The sequence below is a fragment of the Bufo bufo genome, chromosome 6 (genome assembly GCF_905171765.1).
Source record: "Bufo bufo chromosome 6, aBufBuf1.1, whole genome shotgun sequence".
Lineage (NCBI taxonomy): Eukaryota > Metazoa > Chordata > Amphibia > Anura > Bufonidae > Bufo > Bufo bufo.
The window spans coordinates 81,500,552-81,524,407 of NC_053394.1; the positions used below are offsets into that span (position 1 = coordinate 81,500,552).

Below are 23,856 nucleotides of genomic sequence, written 5' to 3' on the forward strand. Positions count from 1 at the left end.
AGCGAATAATTTTTTTATAATTCGGCGAAGCAGCCGAATCGAATTTTTAAATAAATTCACTCATCTCTATATACAGTATATAATCTTGAATGTACCATGGCTCCCATTCTGCCATAGAACTTCAAACTTTAACGGGTTTCTGTCACCTGAAAAATGGGTATTAAGCTTGCTGACATTAGCGATGTGCTAATGTCAGCTGAACATAACTATATTAGAGCCATCTCACTGCCTAAAGCATTTATTGAGAAAAATAAACTTTTATAATATGCTAATTAGCTTCTAGGAGCAAGGGGGGGGCGTTGCACCTGCTCCTAGAGGCTCCATTTGCCCACCTCTTTTCACGCCCTTCTTCTCTTGATTGACAGGGCCAGGCAGCGCTGCTCTCCTCCCGCTGGGCGTGTCTGCAGTGTAAATCTCGCGCCGTTCAGTATTCGGCACAGGCAGTGAGGAGGTCAGCAGCTGCCGAGTGTCCTTCCCTCACTGCGCCTGCGCTGTATACTGAACGGCGCGAGGGTTACACTGCAGACACAGCAGGCGGGAGGAGATCAGTGCTGCCCTGGCCCTGTCAATCAAGAGAAGAAGGGCGTGAAAAGAGACTGGGAAACGGAGCCTCTAGGAGCAGGTGCAACGCCCCCCTCCTGCTCCTAGAGGCTAATTAGCATATTATAAAAGTTAGTTTTTCTCAATAAAGGCTTTAGGCGGTGAGATGGCACTAATATAGTTATGTTCAGCTGACATTAGCACATCGCTAGAGTAGATACCATGTGCCCTCTCCTGGCCAGTTCAATTTACTATTTCCTTTGCAAAATAATTCTGGCAGAAATTTTTTTGACTTTTTGGCATCTCAGAACTTTGGAAGCGTAGGTGTAAAAGTGGACGTGGTTAGCTGAATGAATTAGATGAACTCCAGGTTTAGCAGCTGTAAAATAATTTATAGTTGCAAAAAGGCACAATCTTACTCCAAATACTGGGGTGGCATATACAAAAACTAGAGTAAAATGTTATGTAAATCTGTGCCAAATTTATCAGCAACATGAGCCATATGATAAATTTACGCCAATAAACTGACTTCAAATATTCCCCTCATAATAAATTCACCCCTCCATAAATCTTGTTCTCTTTCTATATCTAGTTCTTCAGCTGACCATGTACACTACTGTGCACAAGTTTTGGGCAGAGATGTAAAAATACTTTAAGGTAAGTACGCTTTTAAAAATAGAAGTGTTAATAGCTTATTTTTATCAATTAACAAAATGCTAAATGAATGAAGAAAGCAATCTTCAAAACAGCAAGAATTCTAGGTACACTGACAGTTTTAAGGAACTCGGTAGGAAGGTTGTTCCAGACATCTTGGATAACTAACCACAGATCTTCTCTGGATATAGGCTTACTCAAATCCTTCTGTCTTTTCATGTAATCCCAGATAGACTGGATGATGTTGAGCTCATGGCTCTGTGGTGGCCATATCATCAACTCCAGGACTCCTTGTTCTTCTTTACACTGAAGATAGTTCTTAATGACATTGGCTGTATGTTTGGAGTCGTTGTCCTGCTGCGGAATAAATTCAACCCCTTAAAGACCAGGCCTGTTTTTGTTTTTTTCATTTTTTACTCTCTGCCTTCCCAAAGCCATAACTTTTTAGTTTTTCTATTCATATAACCATATGGGGGCTTTTCTTTTGCAGAAAAAGTTGTACTTTCTAATGACACCATTTTATATTGCATATTGTGGGAGGCAGGAAAAAAGTTCCAAATGGGGTACATTGGAAAAAAAAACCACAATTTATTTAATCATTTTTGGCAGGTAAAGCAATGAAAAAACACAGAATTGGGCATATTGATTTTCTCTCTTACAGTGTTCACCATATGGGATAAATATGTTTATATTTTAATAGTTTAGGCAGTTTGGGATGTGGCAATGCTAATAATCTGTATTTTTTTTTATGTGGGCAAAGGGAAGTGATTTGAATGTTTATATTTTTTAAATATTTTAAACTTTTTTTTCACTTTTATTAATTGCTCAGCTTCTGCGATTTTTAAGACACGGACTTCCTTTGTATGTGTACGGCACTCTTCCTTAAGGGGTTAAATGTAAACACTACTAGCACTTTCAAAGCATTCTTACTTGGCGGCACTTTTTTCCACACCTGAAACTTTTTTGCATATCTCTGTATATCTCATCATGCGCATGCATGCTCAGCTTGGTGGTGGCTTTTCTTCTCAGTGAACAAGTTGATTGGGTATCAAGATTCAACACGCCCGAGTGTTCTTTCCCTTGAAAACTTATAGAAAGCAAAAAAGTCATATAAAGCCAGAGAGAAGCCGTAAAACAAAAGAAAATATAAATGTAGATAAAGTGCAGTTATACATATACAGAATATACTGCTCAAGTTTAACTTAAAAGGTGAAACTAACATATGAGATAGACTCATTACATGCAAAGCCTTTATTTGTTATAATTTGGATGATTATGGCTTACAGCTTATGAAACCCCAAAGTCACAATTTTTAGGTACCCTTTGCTCAGGGGGTATGGATTAATTAGCTGAATAGAGTGTGACACTTTGAGCCTAGAATATTGAACCTTTTCACAAAATTCAAATTTTAAGCTGCATTAATGCAATTTCTTTTAATTTGCATTACTGAAATAAATGGACTTTTGCACGATATTCAAATTCAAATACAAATACAATTATCTAGTCAACCAATCACATGGCAGTTGCTTCAATGCATTTAGGGGGTTGGTCCTGGTCAAGACAATCTCCTGAACTCCAAACTGAATGTCAGAATGGGAAAGAAAGGTGATTTAAGCAATTTTGAGCGTGGCATGGTTGTTGGTGCCAGACGGGCCGGTCTGAGTATTTCGCAATCTGCTCAGTTACTGGGATTTTCACGCACAACCATTTCTAGGGTTTACAAAGAATGGTGTGAAAAGGGAAAAACATCCAGTATGCGGCAGTCCTGTGGGCAAAAATGCCTTGTGGATGCTAGAGGTCAGAGGAGAATGAGCCGACTGATTCAAGCTGATAGAAGAGCAACGTTGACTGAAATAACCACTCGTTACAACCGAGGTATGCAGCAAAGCATTTGTGAAGCCACAATACGCACAACCTTGAGGCGGATGGGCTACAACAGCAGAAGACCCCACCGGGTACCACTCATCTCCACTACAAATAGGAAAAAGAGGCTACAATTTGCACAAGCTCACCAAAATTGGACTGTTAAAGACTGGAAAAATGTTGCCTGGTCTGATGAGTCTCGATTTCTGTTGAGACATTCAAATGGTAGAGTCCGAATTTGGCGTAAACAGAATGAGAACATGTATCCATCCTCTGATGGCTACTTCCAGCAGGATAATGCACCATGTCACAAAGCTCGAATCATTTCAAATTGGTTTCTTGAACATGACAATGAGTTCACAGTACTAAAATGGCCCCCACAGTCACCAGATCTCAACCCAATAGAGCATCTTTGGGATGTGGTGGAACGGGAGCTTTGTGCCCTGGATGTGCATCCCTCAAATCTCCATCAACTGCAAGATGCTATCCTATCAATATGGGCCAACATTTCTAAAGAATGCTATCAGCACCTTGTTGAATCAATGCCACGTAGAATTAAGGCAGTTCTGAAGCCAAAAGGGTGTCCAACACCGTATTAGTATGGTGTTCCTAATAATTCTTTAGGTGAGTGTGTATATATATATATATATATATATATATATACATAGTCAACGTTTTAACCATTTACTCATCTTCTGTTCCATAATGGTCTATGTGATGTTAGATAATAGTTTATAAGTAAACATTTTTTATTCTATAATGATTTTTTTACACGTGTCAAATTAGCTTGATTTGCTTTAAATAAGGAATTTGGTGGAAAGCCAATGAGCAAATATTAAAACAATTCTCAGTTGATTCTCCATAATGTGAATAAGCCAAATTTGATGTGATTTTTCAAATTGAATATGAACTGTCTCGTCATAGGAAACAGCAGTGCTGTTCTCGGATGTATATAAGGACACTCTTTTGGTTTTCATTGGTGAATGGAGGCTTATGGATATTTTTGAGCTTTCCCAGTGCATACTGTAAATTGTAAATTCAGCCTAAATAAGGCTAATTTTTGTAGTTTTCCCATTGTCATGCTGCAGACACATTTGATGGAGTTCAGGAAGCTGAAGAAAAGAAAAAAAAATTCCTGTAACCTGATTCTAGTGATTAATGAGGTGGGGGGGAGACGTGGCTTTGCATTGGAAGGAGTAGTCAGGGGGTGGAGAGAAAGTGCTTAGCATTAGAATACAGGCACCTGAATTGAAATACATGTAGCTCAGCATCAGAAGAGAGACGTGGAGCTGACATGTGGAGAATTTGCAAACTTTCTCTGGATCTGTGCAAGGCTTAGATAACACAAGGGATATACAGAGCTGAGGCTGCTGCAGTCTACCCCAGAACTCAGTCTATGGTAAGCAGATCTCAGTTTAATCTACAGAAGTTATGGCAGGAATTCCTTTAATCTGTGTAGTTGAGTATGCAAGCTGGGGTCTACACTGCCACTAATATGTTTCCAGGAAGAAGAAGTATTGAATGACTTTGTTTTTTGTGGGTTTTATGCTAGTATTGCTTTAATTCAGTTTTTATAAAATGTTAAACTTTTCTATAGTTTGTTAAGTTCTAACTATTTTTTATTGCAAGTATTGCCAACTGACTTTGGGTTTAAAAGGAATTCTCCTGGATGTTACTTTTTGTTTCACAAGATGTTACTTTTTGTTTCACAAGTGTTAACATTTACCACAGTATATATGTTAGGCGTACTTCGCACACTGACCGACATGTATGAGGGAATTCTCATTCAGAATGGTCAGATCATCCTGCAACTGTCTCAGATGGCTGTTAATATTATTTTACATCGAAAATATTGTTACCACAAGGTTTTATACATGCATACTATAGAAGGACCCATGTAGATGAGCTGGATCAATATGAACTTTCCATATAAACCCTTTCTATTATCCACGATTTCCATATTCCTGCAGGTTGTTGTTTACTCTTAGGTTAGTGGTAGTGGCTTCTGGAAAGATGTTTGCAATGCTGATCATCATGTTCCCGCAGTGGAGGGCAGATCAGGTAATGGCCTCAGTCTGTCTGTTATAAAAGAGTGAATTTCATTTCTAAGTTAGGGCGGTTTCACACACTGCGATTCTTGGAAAAACTCCACCGCAGAAGTCCTTCCTTTATACACCATATGTCCCTTTCTCTTGCAACTTCTGGCTTTGGCTCCAAAAACTTTCCATGCATTTCTATTACTCAGGGCTTTACATTCAGTGTATTTAAGAAATTAACCCTGATCAGAGGCGTAACGATGATTTATAGGGCCCTCCTAATGTAAGAAAATTAAAACAGCAGCAATAATTAAAGATATGTATAATAGCAGCATATATCAGAAAACCCACATTATAGCAAAAAGCCACCATATTATTTCCCACTAGAAAATGTACAATGTTCTTGCACCTGATAGGACCCCCAACTTCTGGGTCCCATAGCAAGTGCTATGGCTATAATTACGACCACGATCCCCCTGATGTATAAGTAGAATGTGTCCTTATACTTGTATTACCCAGGCATCTTTTTGGCTGTTGGCATAACTTTTTCTGAACTTGACTACACTTTGCAATAAACCTATATAAAAACACACCATCCGTCATTCCACACGGTATAATATTTCTTTTGTTCCTATGTATTGTAATTAACAACTGCTAAAAATTTTAATATTAGCCAATCAAAAAATAAATGAACTTAGAGTATATTCAGCCAGTTATTATGTACCTTTCCTCAACAACATCTCCTCTTTAGAATGTCAGCTATATATTTGATATAGCGACATATCAAAGGTTTTGATCGGTGGGGGTCCGAGTGCTGAGACCCCCACCAATTGCTAGAAAAGGAGACAGAAGCTCTCACACAGAGCGGTCTCTCTCCTTGCTGCTGGAGACGGACTCTAGAGAGAGTCTATAAGCCATCTCCAGTATGTCTCCTGCAGCAAGGAGAGACAGCACTCTGAGTGAGCACCTCTCTCCTCGTTTTAGTGATCTGACCGCCATCAATCAAAACCTTGATGTGTCGCTACCACAGATCAAAAGTTTTTTTTTTTTTCAGGGACACTTTATTTGTGCAATGCACACAGATTCAAGTATTGGTGACTAGTGAGTAGCTCACAGGGATGTACTCACCCCTCCTCTCCATCTGGAAATGGAATCTTAAAATGAAGTAGTAAACTAGGACAATATAGGTCACGATTTCTGCCTGACGTTGATGCAAATCTGGTGCAAATTTTTCATGTCAAGTTTCCTTTGGAAACACGTTGCGATCACTGGTGTGACCATGCACTAGGTGGCAGCACTGAGTAAGGCTGGGAAAAAATTGTCTGAAGCATTTGTTGGCCAAGCATGTTCTATAATGGAATGTGCCCTGAAATAACAACGACAACATCCTGGTCTGATCTATCATCAGGGCCTGCTCTGTGGTGTTCATGGTCGATGTACACAGTTTATACTATATACACATGATATGGACACCAAAGTGGTCATTTCTGAGTAGAGTTTACACTGCATACAGTTTACACACACCTTGTCCTTGAAGTTTATGAGGTGGCCACTCTAAATGACATGTTAATACTACAACCCATAATGGGTTAATACTCAGTGGTCTTGCACGTTTGTTAAACATATTACTCTATGCATACATATGTCACCATTCCTTTAAAGGGGTTATCCAACCCCTATAATGCCCCCCAAATGCCTGGGCACCGCATACAGGTTATACTTACCCCGGTCCCTTGCACCCGTGACTTTCCTGATGCCAGCACGGCTGCCGCTGCATCTCCCCGTCACGTGGATAAAAACATCCGCCGGCTGCGGGGGGTGGCTCGATAGCCAATACCAGGCCATGATGGGGATGAGCCTCCCTAGCATCGTGGGTGACACTAGGGAGGCTTGTCCCTGTCGCGGCCTGCTATTGGCTGCCCCCCTGCCTGTCGACGGATGTTTTGATCTGCAAAATGGGGAGATGCAGCAGCAGCCGTGCGGGTATTAGGAGCGATGTGGGTGCCGGGGAGAGCAAGTATAACCTGTATGAGGTGCCTGGGCATTTTAGGGGGGCATCTAAGGTCTTGGATAACCCCTTTAAGGCCTCATGTACACGACTGTATCCGTTTTGCAAAATGAACAAATTAGGACATATTCAATATTTTTTTTGCGGGGTCGGGGAAGGACATGCCAGTGTGGACAGGACACACTGAAATGAATAGGTCCGCATCTGGTCCACAAAAGAATGTGAATGAGATGCGGAGTAAAAATATGGTCATATGGCCTAATCTGGCATGTTCTGGATTAGCCGATGGTCAGCAAATAAAGCTAATTTACCATAATTAAATTGGTAGCAGTAAAGAACACTGTATATTCACTTAATACACCAAAAAGGCATTACAAAAATCCATAAGAAATGTACTATATTAGAGGTCTACAGAAAGTGACACTGAAAGGATTATTAAAACCTTCGATTCTGGGTGACAGTGGATAAGTATGGAAGAGGCGGCTCTACCAGAAAACTACCAACGAGAAACAAGTTTTGCCTGTTTGATTTATTACTATTAAGGCAATTAGCTAACAAAGAGACAGAAGAAGAGAGGGCCCTTTCTCATACAGGTTTTAAAAGGATTTTTGTGTGCTTGTGGAATTAGTGGAATTTTTTTGCACATGTGATTTTGGGTGGGTTTTTTTGCACTAAAAACACCAACTCTACGTTTTTTTGTTAATTAGGTGACTTTTTTGTCACTTGCCAAGTTTTACCTCTTTTTTTCTGGTATTTTGTCATATTCCATTTTTAGGGCACAATTGTCCGAACTCCTAAATGAAGCTTTAAGGGAAAATCTTATCAACAAAACCGAACTGGAGTTCTTGCTACCTAAGTTTCCGGTCCGGGCTGTGTTTTATAGCCTACCCAAGCTACACAAGCAGACTATACCACTCAAAGGCAGACCCATCGTGTCGGGGATTGGGAGCCTTACAGCCAACATTAGTACTTATGTTGATGTGATTTTGAGGTCCTTTGTGGCATGTCTACCATCTTATGCCCGCGACACGATGGATGTCTTACAATGCCTTGAGGGTATCCAATGTGAGGCAGATACCTGGCTTGCTAGTTTGGATGTGGAGGCCCTGTACAGCTCTATTCCACATGACAAGGGTTGTCTAGCTGTACGGGCCTTCCTCCAACAGAGAGGTGCACACCTTATTCGCCACAACAATTTTGTGATGGAATTATTACATTTTGTCCTGAATCACAACGTGTTTCTGTTTGACCGTCAGGTTTTCCACGAGCTCAGGGGAGTTGCGATGGGCAGCCCGTGTGCCCCGACTTACGCAAATCTCTACCTGGGCTGGTGGGAAAAGGAGGTCGTGTTCAGCGATTCCATGGAACAGTACACGTCGTCGATAATAATCTGGATCAGGTATATCGACGACGTGTTTCTGCTATGGAAGGGGACCAAGGATTGGTTCACTAAATTTGTAGCTGAATTAAACAGCAATCAGCTAGGCCTATTTTTCACGTCCGATATACAGGAGAGGGCAATTACATTTCTAGACCTGACTGTAACTGTGGGATCAGACAGGAGAATCACGACTAACCTGTTCCGTAAGCAGACAGCCACGAACAGTCTATTGAGGTGGGACAGTGGCCACCCCCTGGCCCTCAGACGTGGCATTCCTAAAGGCCAGTATCTGAGGGCCAGGAGGAACTGCTCAGAATTGAGGGACTTCAAGGTGGCCGCGAATGACCTGCGGTCACGGTTTACACGCAGGGGGTACCCTGAGCAAACACTCAGAAAGGCTTACAATCATTCGATGAGTGTTAACCGTGATCAATTATTGATCCCTAAGCAGAGGCCACTGGACCAAAATCTCCCGAGAATCATAGCCACACATGATAAAGCAGAAACACATATACGTGAGATCCTTCAGAAACACTGGCCCATCTTGCAATCGGACCCTGACATTGGTGTACTAGTGTCAGACTGTCCCGCCATTACATTTCGTCGCAGTTCTAATATACGTGACCGTCTGGTCCACAGTATTTATCTACATCCCACATCGGATACTTGGCTCAGGAATACACTCACTGGCACCTTTCCATGTGGCAAATGCGTCATCTGCAACAACATCATGAAGGGGCCATATTTCATGAGCCAAGTAACGAAGGAGAGATTCTCTATCAGATCCTTCATCAGATGCACATCAGTGGGAGTAGTGTACCTCATCACCTGTGAGTGTGGTGTACAGTATGTGGGGAAAACCAGGCGCGAGCTACGGAGACGTTTTGGTGAACATCTATTGGATATTAAGAACAAGCACGCTACATCTGTCGCACGTCATGTCTGTGAGCTTCATGAGGGCAATCCAGACGTGCTGCGGGTCCAGGGGATTGAACATGTAATTCGGAGGTGACATTGATTCATCATTGCTCCGCAAAGAGACACAATGGATTTTTAAACTAGACACTGTTCACCCCAAGGGACTAAATGAGGCGCTGTCATTTGCCTGTTTTATTTAGAGCTCCTTTGTATTATCATGGAGCTGCATGTATTCAGCAGCGCTTCTAATATGCCCTCATAGCGATTGCCTATCCCATGTTAAGCCACTAGTTATTATATCATCTTATGCTTAGTGGTGCAATTTGAAGTATACATTCCAACTTAAATATGTCACCTACTTTGCTTTATTTAGGCATTTACTGATGTTTCCTTCTTTAATCGACCTCCTTGTAATACCCTGACCATCTTCTCTAAGCGCTGTCCCTTGACAGCTTAATGATCGCATCAGAATATTCCTCTTCATATGAAAGAGAGCATAGCGATGCTCCTCCCCGTGCTGGTATGACGCTGCAGAGGGCGACGATATAGTCAGGGAGCGCATCAGAGGATGCGTCACTATCCCTGATTGGATGCTGGAGCCGGCACCCACCGGCATGGGGGCGGGTCTTAGATTACTTATACCCGGCGTGCGGCTGGTCACATACGGCCATCACAGCGCTGAGAGACGCACGCTACAGTGCGGTGCTTTAGTGATTGTGACATCTCAAACTAAGTGTAGCTCGCTCCTGATGATACATGCAACTGATAGGGCATGTTGAAACGCGTAGAGCGTAGTATGATGTCATCTGTGCTCAGTGCATAGGGCACATTACATCAGTGAGACTGTGATCACGATTGCCGATGTGTGAGCACAGCTAAGTAACACATATCACTCAGCTAACAGGGGAGCAGAATCTGGGTCCACCAGAACCCACTGTACTGCACTTATCGAGCTGAGAACCCACTAGCTTGCCAGACACAATAACGAGCAGCTTCAGTAGTGGATTGCACTCTATATATATTAACCCCAGACTGAGTGCTGCATATATCACACCCTGTATATACAGGCTAGATATCAATCAGTGTGTCCCAACACTGGATTCTTGCCACATATACATAGGTGATCTAGTCAGGCTATCAGAGTGGTGGATGGTATATTATGAGGCCCCTCTCCACACTTCTGATTTCCTGTACGCCTGATTTTATCTACACCCATTATTATTCCTAATAAATTATTTATTGTTTTTGTTAGTAACGTTCTTTCAGACTGTGACATGATATCCCATATAGGCAAAAAATATCAGAAAATGTTCCATTTAGCTAGTGTGAAAAGTCTTAAGAGTTCTTTTCATCTCAAGGAAACAAAATGATGGATTAGTTAGAACCCAATCTAGCTGATCCCTGTTTCCCCCAACAGGATATCCTTGGCAGTCTGTATAAACATGAGATTGTTGATGGATCCTGTGAAAATCAGCAAGATCTATCAATAAAAATCTGATGTCTACAGCCATCTAGACAGATCAAAAAGAAGAGCACAGCCCGTGCAGGCTAAGGCTAGGTTCATGCTACGCTTGAGCACCATGCCCAGCATATATGCCAAGAAACTCAGCCAACAAATTTGCCCATAATCTATCATTTACCAAAGAGTCTTCTCTTGACCACAACCATACTAAAAAGCCAATGATGGCCGGCTCACATGTAAAAGGGATCTTCATAGTCAGACAACTAATTTTTTAGTGTGGATGCACATGGAGAAGTCCGTAACATGGATCCATAGAGCCTCCTTGTGTGGCCATACATGTCTGTGCACATGTGTGAATGAAGCCTTAGAGTTCAGCCTGATAGGGCATATTCGTAAGAGCTGAGAAGAGAATTAGCAGAGAGAGGGCTGATTAGAGAGTGTAGGCCAAGAGTAGGGAAATGAAGGGTCGTTAGCAGAGTGGGACTTTTTACAACATCTATGCCAGTTGATGAAATAGTAACTGATGGATAATCTATCATATTAGTCTACGAACTGTCCATCTGGTTCCCTTCTTATCTCCAGACCTCCTATTATACACACTCCTGTCACATGCAATTATTTTCCCACTAAGATAATTACAGGTCACCTCCACCAACAACATGAATTTCCCGAAAAACTCTGTTCTGCCTTGAACATGGTTATGTATTATTCAACACTACATAGGACAAAGTCATGGGGTGGGGGTTGGCTTGCACAATTTTTGAACAGAAAATAAATATTCCAAAAATTGACATTTACAGAGTGTTTAAAAATTGACAGATGATACAGAACTGTGCGCATGTTGTGAAGTGAAGAAATCATTGATTTTCTATGCATGTGACCATTTACTGACATCTTCAAAACTGGAAAATATACGATATGGGATCAGGGGTGATAATTACTCCAGATTTTAAAGGGCATCTGTCAGCAGATTTGTACCTATAACAGTGGCTGACCTGTTACATGTGCACTTGGCAGCTGAAGGCATCTGTATTAGCCCCATGTTCTGATGTGTCCGCATTGCTGAGAAAAATGATGTTTTATTATACAGGGAGTGCAGAATTATTAGGCAAATGAGTATTTTGACCACATCATCCTCTTTATGCATGTTGTCTTACTCCAAGCTGTATAGGCTCGAAAGCCTACTACCAATTAAGCATATTAGGTGATGTGCATCTCTGTAATGAGAAGGGGTGTGGTCTAATGACATCAACACCCTATATTAGGTGTGCATAATTATTAGGCAACTTCCTTTCCTTTGGCAAAATGGGTCAAAAGAAGGACTTGACAGGCTCAGAAAAGTCAAAAATAGTGAGATATCTTGCAGAGGGATGCAGCACTCTTAAAATTGCAAAGCTTCTGAAGCGTGATCATCGAACAATCAAGCGTTTCATTCAAAATAGTCAACAGGGTCGCAAGAAGCGTGTGGAAAAACCAAGGTGCAAAATAACTGCCCATGAACTGAGAAAAGTCAAGCGTGCAGCTGCCAAGATGCCACTTGCCACCCATATTTCAGAGCTGCAACATCACTGGAGTGCCCAAAAGCACAAGGTGTGCAATACTCAGAGACATGGCCAAGGTAAGAAAGGCTGAAAGACGACCACCACTGAACAAGACACACAAGCTGAAACGTCAAGACTGGGCCAAGAAATATCTCAAGACTGATTTTTCTAAGGTTTTATGGACTGATGAAATGAGAGTGAGTCTTGATGGGCCAGATGGATGGGCCCGTGGCTGGATTGGTAAAGGGCAGAGAGCTCAAGTCCGACTCAGACGCCAGCAAGGTGGAGGTGGAGTACTGGTTTGGGCTGGTATCATCAAAGATGAGCTTGTGGGACCTTTTCGGGTTGAGGATGGAGTCAAGCTCAACTCCCAGTCCTACTGCCAGTTTCTGGAAGACACCTTCTTCAAGCAGTGGTACAGGAAGAAGTCTGCATCCTTCAAGAAAAACATGATTTTCATGCAGGACAATGCTCCATCACACGCGTCCAAGTACTCCACAGCGTGGCTGGCAAGAAAGGGTATAAAAGAAGAAAATCTAATGACATGGCCTCCTTGTTCACCTGATCTGAACCCCATTGAGAACCTGTGGTCCATCATCAAATGTGAGATTTACAAGGAGGGAAAACAGTACACCTCTCTGAACAGTGTCTGGGAGGCTGTGGTTGCTGCTGCACGCAATGTTGATGGTGAACAGATCAAAACACTGACAGAATCCATAGGTGGCAGGCTTTTGAGTGTCCTTGCAAAGAAAGGTGGCTATATTGGTCACTGATTTGTTTTTGTTTTGTTTTTGAATGTCAGAAATGTATATTTGTGAATGTTGAGATGTTATATTGGTTTCACTGGTAAAAATAAATAATTGAAATGGGTATATATTTGTTTTCTGTTACGTTGCCTAATAATTATGCACAGTAATAGTCACCTGCACACACAGATATCCCCCTAAAATAGCTAAAACTAAAAACAAACTAAAAACTACTTCCAAAAATATTCAGCTTTGATATTAATGAGTTTTTTGGGTTCATTGAGAACATGGTTGTTGTTCAATAATAAAATTAATCCTCAAAAATACAACTTGCCTAATAATTCTGCACTCCCTGTATGCAAATAAGCCTCTAGGAGCAACGGGGGTGTTCCCAGTACATCTAAAAGCTCAGCTCTCTCTGCTACTACCGCGCCCTCTCTGCTTTGCTTGGCAAGGCCAATCCTTGAAAACATCATAACGTCTGGCCCCGCCAATCAGAGTGGAGAGAGTGCGGCAGTTGCAGAGAGAGCTGAGCCTCTAGGTGTAATGGCAACTACCCTGTTGATCTTAGATGCTCATTTGCATATATTAAACTAAATTTTTCTCAGCAATGCAGGCACATATTTAGGCACAGATGCCTTCAGCTGCCAAGCGCACATGCAACAGGTCAGCCAGTTTCATAGGTACAAATCTGCTGACAGATGCCCTTTAAATATTAAAGGTTTTTTTCCCCTTTAAAAATAATAATTTCTTAGATGGATACCCCTAAAATAAAATGAATACAGAGATGTCTGGGGAAACCTAGCAATTCAGGTCCTTTACAACACCACCAGAGGGTCAAAAGAAGCATTGCCTTCTACCCATCGATGAGTTATCTTTGCTATCCTTGTACAAAGTACTGGGTCCTCCAGAGTGAGATCAATGTCCCTACTCCCCACTTTGATTATTTGATGGAGGTTATGAAAAAGGGCCCCCTTATTAGCTCACAGTGCCCTAATACCTAATATACAAGTATACAAGCCCAGGAGAGCAGCAATTCCAGGAATTCCAGGTGTGTGGCAAAGTGCTGCATCTATTCCTGCATCTAATATACAGGCATAGAGATACCAAAACTAAACCTATATCTCATCCTCCTGCAAAACTGAAACAAAGGTTATGCAATGCAAAATGACAAATATCAGTAAGGGTTAAATATGCTGGCATTTACCACTATAAAGCGTGGGAACTGGACAGATTAGGGATACTCCATGCCAAAGAGGTCATTCCAGGTAGCACACGGTCTTGTGACAAAGGTAATCCCTAGCTGAGTATATGTTATATGGTATATTGCCTCCTGTATGTTTTATATTATTGAATTATTCTGCTTTAAACAAATGGACTCTACACAAATAGCAAAGGGTACATCCATATGGGAAAAAAAAACTTTACAGGTTCCACAATTGAAAATGTCGTACACACAACTTCACATTTTATAAGGTCTCATGAGATATTAGTGATTGGTGCACTAAGTATTGTTGTGAGAACTTGCCACTCCAGTACAGGCCCCAAGAATTAGCCAATAGGCATTCACCTGACAGCACACAACTTTATAGGATTCTGTGGCTGGAGGGACATTAGGCAGTCACAGGATAAAAATGTAATTGTCGGCTAGTACAGGCCCCAAAAATTAGCCAGTATGCATTACCTGACAGCAAAGAACTTTGGATTCTGTGGCTGGAGGTACATTAGGCGTTCACAGGATAAATATGTAACTGTCGGCCAGTACAGGCCCCAAAAATTAGGCATTCAACAGACATAAAAGGCCTTTTATGCAGCTGTATTTACCTAAGACAGGGACCATAATTTGTTCTGGGTGGTGGCGGTTATTTGTGGGCTGTCATGAGGAATTTCAATCAAACATAGTCGACTCGTCACATGTGTTGAATTTCTCCGAGATCCATGCCTCATTCATTTTTAGAAATGTGAGGTAGTCCACACTGTTGTGAGCTAGGCGAGTGCGCTAATCGGTCACGATCCCCCCTGCTGCGCTGAACGTCCTTTCGGACAAGACACTGGACGAGGGGCAAGCCAACAGTTCCATGGCAAATTGTGCCAGCTCTGGCCACAGGTCAAGCCTGCACACCCAGTAGTCCAGGGCATCATCGCTTCTCAGAGCGTCCACATCGGCCGTTAACCCGATGTAGTCGGACACCTGTCGGTCTAGGCGTTCCCTGAGGCTGGATCCGGAGGACGGCTGTAGATGGATTGGCTGCAAGAATGATCTCATATCCAAAGTGACCAACACATCTTCAAACCGCCCTCCTCATCCATGCGCTGCTGCTATGGTACCCACAACTGTTTCTCTGCGAGTGGAAATTCCTCTGCCAGCGCTCGCAAAAGCAGAATGCACCATTTCTCGAAGCGAGGCCTGGAAGTGCTGCATTCTGACAGCCTTCTGTGATGGTGGTAACATTTCCGCCATTTTGTGTTTGTATCGGGGGTCTAAGTACGTTGCCACCCAGTACTGGTCCTTGGCCTTTATGCTTTTTATACTGGGGTTCCTCTTTAAACACTGGAGCATGAAGGCCCCCATTTGCACTAAACTGGAAGCGGTATAGTGGTCTGGCTCCTGCTCATCATCCAGGATAATGTCATCCTCGTTCTCCTCCCCCCTCACGGACAACACCAGGGATTCCAGAAACGTTTAAAGCATGCTCTTCTTGTTTCTCCTCCTCTTCCCCCCCAGCCACCATCCTCCTCTGACTCCTCTTCAGACACCTGCTGACTTGTCTCAGATGGAGTAGCCCCCCCTGGGAATTCATTCAGCATTGAGACTTCCTCTTCTTCCAGCTCCTGCTCCTCAAAGGCTTGATCAATGACACGACGCAATGCACGCTCCAGAAAGAAGGCGTAAGGTACGATGTCACTGATGGCGCACTGGCCAGTTTGGTGATCTCATCAAATGGCTGCAGAAGTCTGCATGTGTCGCGCATGAGCAGCCACTGGCGCGGTGAAAAAAAAACAAGCTCCCCAGAACCTGTCCTGCCGCAGAGTTCGTACAGGTAGTCATTAACTGCACGTTTCTGCTGGAGCAGCCTATCAAGCATATACAAGGTGGAGTTCCATCGCGTCAGGCAGTCACAAATCAGACGTCTGACGGGCAGGTGGTGTCGCTGCTGAATGTCAGCAAGGCGAGCCATGGCCGTGTAAGATCTTCTAAAATGGCCAGAGTCCTGGACCCCAGGGTATTTGGCAACGAATCACTGCATGACTAAGTTCAGGACGTGTGCCATGCACGGCACGTGTGTCATTTTGCCCTGTTTCAGCGCGCTCAGCAGATTGACACGTCGCACACAACTTTACCAACTGTCAAATTTAGCGGGGTTAGCCACTGGTCTGCCTGTGACCCCAAAGCTGAAAGGAGTCCAGGACTGGTGTGGATTTTGGCTTCCAGGCACAACAGACGCTGCACAGCATGGCAACGTCTCACCTGGCACGTCAAATAGGTTCTGGGGATCTTGGGGGGCGCAGCGGAAGAGACGGTAGCAGCGGAAAAGGAGGAGTCAGACGAGGAGGAGAGGGAGGATGGAGTAGGAGGAGGAGAAGAAGAGGCAGTCCTGCATGCAATCCGTGGCGGTAACACCAAATCTACAAGGGTGCCACGGGTTGCATGCTTGACGGCTGTCAGAAGGTTCACCCAGTGGTCAGGAAAAGTTATGTACCTTCCCTGCCCATGTTTGCTAGACCACGTGTCTGTGGTTAGATGTATCTTGGCACCGACACTGTGTGCCAGAGATACATTCACTTGCCGCTGAACGTGGCCATATAGCTCTGGGATGCCCTTCTGGGAGAAATATTTCCTTCCCGGGACCTTCCATTGCGATGTTCCAATGGCCACAAATTTTCTAAAGGCCTCTGAGTCTACCAGTTTATATGGCAGTAGTTGGTGGGCTAGCAGTTCTGACAAGCCAGCGGTCAGCCGTTGGGCAAGAGGGTTATCCGGCATCATCATCTTTTTTTGCTCGAACATTTGGGGCAAGGAAGCCTGCCTTTTGCCATATGAACGCGACGATGGCACGGTGGAAGGTGGAGTGGAGGATAACTGGGAGGAGAGAGGAGTGTGGCGCGCCGGGAGTGTGGCTTTGTGGGTTCTGACGGTGTTGCTCCCACTGGGCTCGGTGATAGGAGGCCAGGTGCTTTCTTAAGGCGGTCGGCCCTAGGTGAGTGTTGGGCTTACCGCGACTTATGCGTTGACAGCACAGGCTGCAGATGGCGACACTATTGTCAGCAGCGGACACATTAAAAAAAGCCCACACTGCGGAGCCATGTGCCGGCATCCTGGGAGTGCCAGATGTGACCGTGCATGGTGGATGTTTCGTTCCAGATACATTAGCAGTCTGCTTTTTGCCTCCTGTGCACTGTAAGTTCTGCCTGCTTCTCCTCCCTATCTGCTGCTCTGTCTCTCCCTCTGAAATCCCCTCCTCTTCCTCTCTTGTGGGCACCCACGTGACGTCCATCGACACGTCATCATCGGATTCGTCACCTTCACCACCACTGACATTAGAGATCTCGGAGTAGGCAGCAACAGCGGGGACCACCCTCCTTGGGATTATCTGGGTTCTGTCGCCACACTGCTGGGTGGCGACCGTTGCTACCTCCTCTTCCTGATCCGATGCCAAGAATGGCTGCGCATCGGTAAGGTCTTGGAATGTATGGGAAAATAATTCCTCTGACTCGAGCAGAGGGGATATGGTGGTGGTGTCTTTGGGGGTGGACACAACAGAGAGTGAAGAGGGTGCAGATAGAGAGGATGAGGAGTGTGCAGAGCCACTCAACCAAGTCTGGTGCGTCCTTTGATGTAATCACACGCACCTTCTGCAACTTCCCACTTAGGCTCCGGCCTGGTGTTCCTGCCCGACCCCCTACCACCCCTGGGGAATGGCCTGCCTCTTCCTCTGCCTGTCATTTTCAAAATGACCCTGTGACAAAAGTGCCTATAGAAGAGCAGTATTTGTGGAAGAAGTTATATCACACCCCTGCCTCAATCAGTTTTTTTGGGGGGCAACTGGTAAATCACACCAGTAGAAATTATTGGTTCCAATACTGTTTTTCACTCTGTGTAGATGTGGTAATGCAGCAAAGCCGCAGACAAATACTGCACTACCTAAATGCACTATATAGAACGTATATTATTGGTATATAACACCCCTGCTTCAATCATTTTTTTGGGGGCAACTGGTAAATCACACCAGTAGAAATTATTTCTTCAAATAGTGTTTTTCACTCTGTGTAGATGCGGTGATGCAGCAGAACCGCACACAACTGCTGCATAATACAATTGCACTATAATATACTTTCTATGTTAGAAAGTATATTATAAGTATATTACACCCCTTAGTAAGTCACACCTATCGATAGCACACCTATACCATTCCTTAAAAGGACTTTTGTGGCCCTATTTGATAGCGATTTGTGTCCCTAACAGCCTGTCCCTGCTCCACACAGCAACCTCTCCCTACACTGGCAAAAGAGTGAATGTAAAATGGCGGCCAGATCAGATTTATTCATAAGGTGTGTCCATGTGCTGAAACGTCTCAATTGGTTGTCCTGTACCACCTGATGGATGTGTCATGGGTCAAACTTCTTCCTAATGTAAAAAAATATGGCGGGCACGAATATCGCTATATGTTCGCATGTTCGAACGCGCAAAGTTCGCAGCGAAACGACTGCCGGGCGAACCGCAAGGCCATCTCTGCTTGTTATGAAGACATCATTTACCTATGATGCTCAGGATGGCATTTCTAGTGCTGCCCACTGTGTCGCTGAGCATGCATGGAATACATATATGCTGTCTTCTATCAATGCAGCAGACCTCACCCTGCACAAGGGCTGTTATAAAATGAGATCTCTTTGCCTCCGCTGATCTCTATTCAAGTGCTGTGAAATCTGGGATGCGATTTATATATGAAGCTCATTTGCAGACACTTTTTGCACATGACTACAAAACCGCAGTGTTTATGCCATGTGTGTGTTTTCATTGCATGTATCTCTTCCTGTTGGCATTTGTCCTCAGAGTAAGGATGAGCCAAATGGATTTTACCATTTCATCCCAAATTTCCCAAAACGTTAAAATTTTAAAGAACCCAAATTTTTGGGTGATTCTTTTTGGGCAAATGAGACAGGCAAGTATATGCATTGTCTGGGAGGGGATGCTCTTTTTCATTATGGAGAGCGTCTAGTATGTGTAGTAGATGTTGAGAAAAATGTAGACCTGTATGAAGGGTTCTCCTGTGATAATGCAGTATTTGGAAGTCATTCCCTGTATTTTTCTGTAAAACACCACTATCCCTAGTGGTGAAATCCATCATGAAATATTAATTTTAAATGTATCCATACATTTCTACTTGGTTACTCCTCCTTCCACTAGGTTGGAGCCTAATTGCTAATTTTCGACAACGAGTATATGTGCAGTAAAAGGATTTAGTACGGAATAAATGCTCTAAGCTTTAACGATGATTGATCACCATGAAGCTCTGAAGAAGACGTGTGATGCCTATCTCTGTTGTGCCTCCTTCACATGTTCCTTCTTTAGAGTTCATGAAAAACCTCAGGAGACACGGTGAATTACAGTAATGTGTTTCAGCCTTTGGCGAGGGTAGTCTTTAATTTGGAAATGAGCCTGACAGATCACACTACTTTCCTAAGGCAGCCCTAGAAATTCTTTTCTCTCTTTCATTTCTAAAGTGTTTTGCCTCTTCTAAGACGTCTTGATATATTGCATCATGCATACAGGAAAACATCAGATAAAGACTGCTGAGGTACACCAGTTTTTTATTTATTTATTTGGCAAATGACTATATGTCAGTGACAAGAACAACTATTGAGGGGTGAGTGTGGTTTAAGTAGTTAAAGGGGTTTTCTGAGAGTGTTTAATTCATTGGGGGTCCGACTCCAGGGACCCCTTATGATGAGCTCTTTGAGAAGGCACCGGTGCTCAGAGTAGCACCGTGACCTTCTTGCAGCTTTGCCTAGATTATGTGACAACACGTTCATCGGTCACATGGCCTAGGTGCACCTCAGTCCCATTGAAGTGAATGGGGCTGAGCTGCCATACCAAGCACAGCCGCTATACAATGGACAGAGCTGTGTTGAGCTGAGAGGAGGCCTCGGAGCTACTGTGAGCTCCGGTGCCTTCTCAAACAGCTGATCAGTGGATCCTGGTTGTCAGACCCCCACCTATCAGATACTGATGACCTATCCAGAGGATAAGTTGTCAGTCAAAAAAATCCCAGAAAACCCCTTTAAATGCTGATGGAAGGTTCCCTTTTAAGGAAATCTCAAAGCATGTCCAAAAAAAAAATCATCCCTTCTAAGCAGGTTGCAAATTTGGTGCTGATTATTTTCTTGCTATGTCTTTGAAACATACTGCATCCTCATCCTTTCTACACAATGGGTAGGCAGTATACAGTAAGTTCTTATGCCCCCTAGTGCTAGCGTTCAGTCAGCATGTTATATTTGTATATCTATGTAGGGTCTGTGGAGTTCCCTTCAGAAGAATCAAGCTCAGACCACTATAAAGATATATTAAGTAATGGGTCAATACAGAATTTTGGACCTAGAAAACCACATGATGATAACTGGATATTCACGTTAAGCCTAGTTTTTAAATGTATGAACAGCACATGTTGTGAAGGTACTGTAAATTGCATCTGTTATAATTATCAGTTGGCATTTAAATGGGTCGTGTCACAAATAATGCTTATCTACAGCAGTCGGACCCACCCGGGATCATGAGAATGGGGGTCCTCTAGTTCCACCAAACTGTGAATGGAGTGGTGGATGTAGCACTGCTTTATAGTGCCATATGAGCAATAAAACAACTTATTAAGAAATAATGACAATCACTGAAATATGGTGCAAAATGGCCGCCGTCCTTTATTAAGGGTAACATAAAATATTAATCATGAAATCACCAATAAATAATCATTTAATAAATAACCAATAAACCATCAGTAAGTCCACAATTGTCCCCCCCAGCAAAGCTGGATGACTAACCCCCCTCTAATTCTGGACCGCGACTTGTAAAAAGGGGGAGGGCGGGCGGGGCGATGTCTTCTTTCCTCCAGGTTCGAGCTGCATCTTAGGCCCCCTGGAGCCCTCCAGCCGGGCATGCTGGTCTGTGAGAGGATGACGTACATCTGTGTCAGTTAACTTTGTTCTCATGTTTTTTATGTATTTGATTATCAGTATTATATTGTTTATATGTATCTGAGACCTACTATAGTCTCTTGAACTCATCACAGACCGCTGCAGGTCTGGGGCTCTCCAGGTTTTGTTATCTTTTGTTATCATTTGATTATTTATTGACCTATATTGGGCATCTTTATTGTCTATCTTGATACTACACTGAAATCATTTGTCCCCTGATGAACCTTGTGTACTACAAGGGGAAACGTGTTGGGACTGTGTATTTTGGGACTGTGTACTCTGTATCAATTTGGATTTTTGTACTGTGTATCGGATGAGGTAGGGCGATTTAAGGACAGGCTAGCCGAGGTACGAGGAGAGTGCTCCTACCATGAAGGTGTATCTCTGGGTTGAGCAGACTTTTTGAGGGCAAGCTTAGGGACTGGTATTGACTATTGGTGCTACCCGATTCTGCTGCTAGCCGTCCTTATCTGATAGCTCTTTGACTGTTGTACTACGAATATATTGGTCCTGGTTGGATCTGTTTTATAGGATGTATTTATTGAAAGTAAAATTTTAGGTAGTTGCCCTCAGTGATATTTTGTTTGTTATTGCAACTGTTTTTGAGATATTATTTTCAGTGATTGTGTCAGCGACGGACAAGGCTCCAGACCTGCCTATCACCTTTGTAAAATAGCAGCCATTCAGAAAGGGGCAGAAAACAGGTACCCCAGTAACAGGTAGCCAACGATAAACCATCCACAGAAAAAAGGAAAGGGAAAAGTGGCAGATCTGATACTCCCAATATGCTCAATGACACCATAATGGGACTCCGACATAAGCCTTTGTGCCCACGGTCATTCTCATAGGACAGTTCGGTAACACTCACAGACCCCTATTCTTCTGATCTCCGTAGGTCCCATCGGTCAGACTCCAGCGATCAACACTTTTATTCCCTATCATGTAGATAGGGACTAAGGTGGTAATTTATTAAGACCGATGTTTTAGAAGCCTTTAGCTGGCGGTGGATCCGCCGAAGTTATGTAGAGGCACCAACCTCTACATAACTTCAGCGTATCCAGCGCTGGTCTAAGTTTAAGACAGCTTCCTAGCTGTCTTAGGTTTGCACCATTTTCTATACCTAAAACAGGCATAGAAAATGATGAATGAGATGAGCCTACCAGCCCGGCCCCATCCCCGCCCAGGCCACACCCACTTTTTTAGATCTGGCGTGAGCGGGGATAAGTCGCAGATTGTAGCGCAAATAACTATTGCGCCGCAATCTGTGCCAGAAATATGCCTAATATAGGTGTATTTCTGATAGTAAATGACCCCCTAAGTGTTATTAGTGGTACAACGTCAACACTTTTTTGTGGCACCTGTGTACCTCAAAATTTACACTGTCCATCTATCTGTCTATCTATCTATCTATCTGTCTATCTATCTATCTATCTATCTATCTATCTATCTATCTATCTATCTATCTATCTATCTATCCATCCATCCATCTCTCTATCCACCCACCACATGCATATTCCTAATACCCTATGGCTGCACAGATGTGTATGGATGCCGTATATCTATAATCTACCGTATATCTCATTTATTGTTTGGGGTCTTCAGACCTTATGGAATCACTTTACTACCAGTACCTGTGTGTTGTATCATCCAATCCTGCTCACATTTATTTGCTGCTGTACAATGTGTATGCGCAGTACCTACCTACACCACTTAAATAAAAACCCACACAGTCCGTGGTATGATAGATGTGGACATTAGAATCTTTGGTTGACATTTATCAAAACTGGTGCAAAGGAAAACTGCCTTAGTTGCCCATAGCAACCAATTAGATTCCACCTTTCATTTTCCAAAGGAGCTCTGAAAATGAAAGGTGGAATCTGATTGGTTGCTAGGGGCAAGTAAGCCAGTTTTCATTTACATCAGTTTTGATAAATCTCACCCTTTGTGATATTTAAGTTGTATTTACTAATGGGCTACCACCAGGGAACACTTCTTTATCCCTTATTAGGGTTTTCAAACTTCATGTACAGGAGTCCCCTCCTTGACACTTTCCGTAAAGGAGTTGTCCAAGATAATTACAAATCTTGGTCGATCCTTCTAATATCTTCAAACAATAAAACATTGTATACTCACTCTTTTTTGGTACAGTACCACTGAGGACAGTGATGGGCTGCAGTGGCTGTCACGGTGTGAACCCACTGTGCCACGTGTCCTACCTCCTCTAAGGGCGTTGTCTAAGTGAACCCCTTGTATCCCTGATGGTGGGGATAGACTTTCCCGAGAGGAACACCAGGTCGATACTAGTGATGAGCGGCAGGGGCAATATTCAAATTTGCGATATTTCGCGAATATTCGTCATATATTCACGAATTCGAGAATTCACAATTATTTTCTTGATTGCGAAAATCGGCAATGTAATATGCGCGTATTGCACGCGCAATACAGGCGTGGGTCACGATTGCTACATTTTTCAAGCTGCTAGAAGTTTCCTGAGACTGGAGAAAATGGTTGGCACGGCAG

General features: G+C 43.2%; 1 protein-coding gene across 1 annotated transcript in view; it reads left to right on the top strand.

Moving 5' to 3' along the window:
- The first annotated feature begins 4,334 nt into the window (after positions 1-4,334).
- Positions 4,335-23,856, top strand: part of SLC16A12 (solute carrier family 16 member 12) — a 113,705-nt gene continuing 94,183 nt past the window's right edge. The window contains 1 exon segment of the mRNA XM_040436524.1: positions 4,335-4,456. The gene's annotated coding sequence lies outside the window, so the exon portion shown is untranslated.